Here is a 5,995-nt window from a genome sequence, read left to right as displayed (position 1 = left end):
CTTCATTCACAATGCCACTCGGGCCAACCGAAGAATCAGGAGTCTTTTGTACAGAGGAGGGTTTGGCAACAGGTGCCGGATTCTGAACATTAACAGCCGTCCAACCGGACGCTCAACAGTATCAGAAGCAACAGCCCTAGCCTGAGGCTTAGGCGCAGAGAATACACGACCACTCCGGGTCAACCCACTTACATCAGCAATATTGGTGACAGAGGTAGAAGGCAAATGCACTTCTCTCCCATCTTCAACAGCAACGGGGTTATATCTGAACGGCACAGCTCGGTCAGAAGAATAAGGCACAGGGCCTGCAGGCTTGATCGTCAGAGAAGGAGAGACCTTCGGCTTGCTGCCATCATAACGAATGACAACAGGCTCAGGCAGTTTGAACACAGGGGAAATAACATTGACCTCTAGTTCATCCTCATCAACATTCCGATTCTGAAGAATCTCTATGGTTCCTTCGTCTAACAGCTCTTGAAGCTCCCTTCGCACTTGGCGACAATCTAGACGGTTAACAGAACAGGTGCGGCATCTGTCATGGTCATGCTCCATATGGCTGTATTGACACAGCAAACGATGTAATTCGACCAGAGACTGTCTAATATGACTAACATATTTGACTTTATATTTGCCAGGGCACCCCTGGACCATATTCACAGATTTCCCATGCTCGGGCAATGGGTTCTTAGTAACATTGGGGCCTGAGTCTTCAAAGCTCAAGATGCCACATCTCATAAAGTCTTGAACCTTGGTCTTCAACGGATAGCAATTCTCGATGTTGTGACCCGGAGCACCGGAATGATACACACAGTGTTGGTCTGGCTTGTACCACCACTGAGGATTTGCAGGCACAGCAGGAGGGTCCCTGGGAGTAACCAACTTCCTTTCCAACAAGGAAGGATACAATTCAGCGTATGACATAGGAATCAGATCGAAGCTGATCTTCTTCCTATCATAACTCAAATTAGCCTGGTTGGTTATGCTGCCACGAGGCTGGTAAGCCTGTTGTTGTGGACGGTGTTGCTGCTGATACTGAGGTTGCTGATGTTGATGCTGCTGAGGCTGCTGATACTGTGCACTATCTCTGAAAACAGGTGCTATATGAGCCACCTGGTGCTGATTACTTGCACGGCGTGCAGGCTTCCTCTGAACAGAGGGTCTTCTTGGTTTAGCATGGGACTGCACAACATGTGCCTCCCCATCTTTCTTCTTAAACGCCCCATACCGTTTAGAAGAGCTCTCATCTTTAGCCAATCGTCCTTCACGGACTCCTTCCTCAAGACGCATCCCCATGTTCACCATCTCGGTGAAATCAGAGGGAGCACTCGCAACCATCCGCTCATAATAAAAAGAACTAAGAGTCTTCAAAAAGATCTTAGTCATCTCTTTCTCTTCCAGCGGAGGAGTAATCTGAGTTGCCAGCTCTCGCCACCTCTGGGCGTACTCCTTGAATGTCTCTTTATCCTTCTTGGACATGGCCCTGAGTTGATCACGATCAGGCGCCATATCAACATTATATTTGTACTGCTTGACGAAGGCTTTGCCAAGATCATTGAAGGACCGGATGTTTGCACTATCAAGGCTCATATACCAACGAAGAGCCGCACCGGACAAACTATCCTAGAAATAATGGATCAGAAGCTGATCATTATCTGTTTGCGTAGACATCTTTCTGGCGTACATGACCAGATGAGCAAGAGGGCAGGTGTTCCCTTTATATTTTTCAAAGTCAGGCACTTTGAATTTGATCGGAATCTTCACACCGGGAACAAGGCAAAGCTCAACAGCAGACTTTCCAAACAAATCCTTCCCTCTGAGGGTCTTCAATTCCTTTCTCAGCTCAAGGAATTGGTCATTCATAGCCTCCATCTTCTCATTAACATCTGGGCCCTCAGACGGCTCAGAATGATAGATGGTGTCGTCTACCCTGGGCATGGCATGCACGACAGGAGGAGCAGCAGCAAGGACCGGGCTAGATGCCGGCATAGAAGCAAAAGTTGGAGCAGGAATATCAGGCATGAAACCCGGAGGCATTCCCCAAGGAAACCCGGCTGGCATAGCATGAGGCGCAAAATGGGCACTGGCAGCTGGCACAGTCGGAGCTACAATCTCTGAAATAACTGTCCTCTGGACAGAAGTTGCAGGCGGTTGAGCAGGTTGATTCTGGGCAGCAAGGAGTTGCTCCATCAAAGCGCCAAGTCTGGCGACCTCTTCTTTCAGTTCACGGTTCTCTTGTTCCAACTGATCCATTACTCTGGCAGAATTGGCTCTTGTATAGTACCGGTGAGTCAGCTTGTCTTCAAAATAAATGAAGAGCACATAGTTAGGCCACAGACAAGAAGACCAAGAACAACCTGCTCATGCAAAATGATGCATGAAATGTTTGTGCATATGCTTTGTTTTATTTTCAAGGAACCCTTAGGGTATTATTTGCAAATTTTTGATTTTTAAACATTGAATAGCATATGGAAAATATCTCATCAAATATATTTTTGACAAAGAAGTACAACATTTTCGATCATTACAAAGAGAAAAGGAAAATAAACATCCTATGGATCCCTAGAAGCTCAGGATGCTGGAAGACGAGAAACACACAGCTTCTTGATCTCTCTCTCATAGGCTGCTTCCATATCCGCTTTCTCCTTTGCAAGCCGATCATACTTCCTCTTCCAGAACTTGGAAGACTGAGGAAGCAGAGAAGTCCAAGTATCATTGGGATCATCGATCACCTGATGCTCGAGAAACTCAATCAGAGCGTCCTTCTCTTTCAGCTATTGAAGTAACTCTTCTCTTTCACGGATCCAAGCACGTGAAAGGTCTTCTTCTCTCAACTCCTCTACATCTTGGGTGGGGAGGGTTGAAGGCCCAGCCACATCCAAAGGTGTAGGTCTCGGATGATCATATGGCATAAGGTATACAACAGCTCTCTGTCTGACCCAAGAGGTATATGGCTCCAAAGCAATGCAATTCTTCGGGCCCAATTCATTCCTACTCTTCTTGCAGATCTTGCGCCAAGCGCGGACAAATCTGGCTTTCAGGCCTTGGGGATCTTTACCCTCCTGAAAGAACACACCTTCTAACAGAATGTTATGAGGTTTATCCTTTAGGGGGAACCCAAGCTGACGACGTGCTAGAATAGGATTGTAGCTGATCCCACCACATGTACCAAGAAGAGGCACATTAGGGAATTCACCACAATAATCAATAATCTGCACAGTATCATACACGCGATCATACCAAGAGATATCGTCATTAGTGAGAGACATAAGTCTCTGAGACCACCGTAGACAGCCCTTGTTCTCCTTGAAAGCAACTGTCTGCGGCAAGTGAGAAATAAACCACTTATACAGCAGAGGCAGACAGCACACAATAACTCCTCCACCCTTCGCATTCCTCAGATGCAAAGAGACATATGCATCACCCAACAGAGTCAGAACGGGATTAAGAACTGAAAAGATCCTAATGGCGTTCACATCCACAAATTTGTCGATGTTGGGGAATAAGACCAACCCATAGATGAGCAACACAAATAAAGCCTCAAAGGCATCCTCACTCATGGCCTTCCAATAAACGGTAGCTTGAGCGATGAGGAACTCGGAAGGGAGACCCTGAATTCCACCTTTGGTAGTCAGATTAGCTTTAATCAATGCTTCATCTATGTGCAACAAGTTTGCAATCTCTCGAGCAGTCGGAGTACTCTCTAAGCCACTGAACGGCACCTGATCCAGAATCGGAATCCCAATAAGATGAGAATACTCCTCCAAAATAGGCAACAGCTGGAAGTCCGAAAATGAGAAGCAGTGATACAAAGGATCATAAAACTGAGCCAAAGTACTCATCAAACCCTCATCAACCTGAGTAGTCAACAGAGGAAGAAGCTTCCCATAGCGAGCTTTGAAACCCAAGGGATCTAGTACATAAGATGTCAGATTCCTTAACTCTTTCACATCAGGCTGTCTAAAGTTGTACTTCTTTGTATGCCTTTTTGGTCTTTCCATGTCTGAAAATTTTGCAAATAAACCCTTTGAGTTCCTTGAAATTTTTTCTCATTTCTCTGATGACATGAATGCAGATGGATGCATGAATGCATGAATGCAACAATCACACTCAAGGGTCAAGCAAGTCACACCAGACAAAGGTCATGGGAAAGCTCATTGTATCCCTAATATCAATCATCCATTTTGGTGGATTTAGGTTTTCACCTTATCAACACCCAAGTTCCATTGATATTAACAATACATGAACCGGCTCAATCATCCTTAATATCAATCATCCATTTTGGCGGATTATGGTTTACACCTTATCGACGCCCAAGTTCCATTGATATTAAGGATATTTGAACGACTCAACCATGAATCACGAGTTTGTTGAGAGTCACAAGCATGGAGTCTCGGTTAAGAACCACCCAAAGGGAGTGTACTAGGGTTTAAACCTGCCAGACATGTTCTACCAGAGGTTCCCATAATCATCGTCCCATCTTTCGGATATTATCGGAGGAACGAATACTCGTATTCCAAAAATATTCTCAAGAGAGACTCCTATGAGTGTAGTACCGCGTAACAATCGCATCAGAACTGACATCTGAACGACCTCCGCACTACGTCCTAAAAATAGGCCAAGATGGGCTTGGTAAACTAAGGTCCTTGGCTTCTAAGGCACATGATTGAAAGAATAATGCCTAACCACAAATAACTTGTGTGACATTATTAATCCAACATGACCTCCACCAAGCGAATGGACTCGCAAGTCAACTGGTTAAGGAATACTCCACACCATTCAACAAGACTACGCCATTCTCCTATCTTAGAGTGCACTCGAGTTCAGGTATAGAACTCATCTCGCAGAGATCACCAAAGCAAACAGCAATTGTATATCAAGCAATTCAAACATTACAATAAATACAGTTATCCCAAATTGAACAAAAATATGTCAAATAACAAATAAACAAATATCATACAACAAGGGTGAAAAGTAGGAAAAACCACCAGGGAAGGTCTAATGTGGTCCCCAGCAGAGTCGCCACTTTTCTGTAGCGGTGTATTCGTCACTTTATGATTTATTGATTAAATCAAAAGCAAAGCATACAAAGGAATCGAGTCGCCACCGCACTTTTATTTATCCAAAGGATTGGCTAAAAAGCGAACAAAAGCCTAAGAAGTTTTACACATTGAAAACTAATGAAAAGATCAGAGAATCCGGGTAAGGGGTTAATTACGCAATGGGAAGGTGTTAGGCACCCAAAACGTCCTAGGTACTCCTAGGGAGCCCTTTTCACACTTGTTGTATAAAAATGTTTATTTGTTTATGACATATTGTGCAAACATGAATGGGAAGATGAGAAAAGAATTTACAATTTATTATTTTTGTGTTTGAACGGATGAACCCGTTGCCTACGTACCTTTCCATAAGAAGGTAAAGGATCAAAACGCCGTAGTTCGGCTAAAAGATTTCCAAAATATGAGTGGGTTCATTTTAAAACAAGAGCACTAAGGCTTTTCATTCTCAACGGGAGAAAACTCAACCAATACCAACAATCCACCATGCGAGGATAGCTTCAACATACTAGTGAGGGGTTAACCCTATAATAAGTATGGAAGACTTACAATCAACTCACTAAGGATGTGGTGAGATTTACATCAACCACTATGAGAATTGAAACCTATGGCTAATGTATGAAAACATATCAATAATGGACAAAGCCACAAAACAATTGAATGGGTGAAGTTAATTGATTATGAGTATTTACAAAATATGGTCAAAGTATGATTAGAATTGATTCAAAGCAGTGTTATGAAATGGAGTTTGACAAATCAAGGACTTAGGGTCCAGGTTTCTAATTTGAAAAGACATGAAGATGTTTGCACAACATGTATTTACAAGTTTTAGAAGTCAACAAGTGAAAAGGGATGTTGAAACAAAAAGGGTGTGGATGAAGGAGTGTAAAACTTCCTAGAAGTTCACTTCTTGAAATCATATAGAAGATGATTCAAGTGTG

Source organism: Lathyrus oleraceus, chromosome 7 (genome assembly GCF_024323335.1).
Source record: "Lathyrus oleraceus cultivar Zhongwan6 chromosome 7, CAAS_Psat_ZW6_1.0, whole genome shotgun sequence".
Lineage (NCBI taxonomy): Eukaryota > Viridiplantae > Streptophyta > Magnoliopsida > Fabales > Fabaceae > Lathyrus > Lathyrus oleraceus.
Note: the sequence above shows the minus strand (reverse complement) of the source record.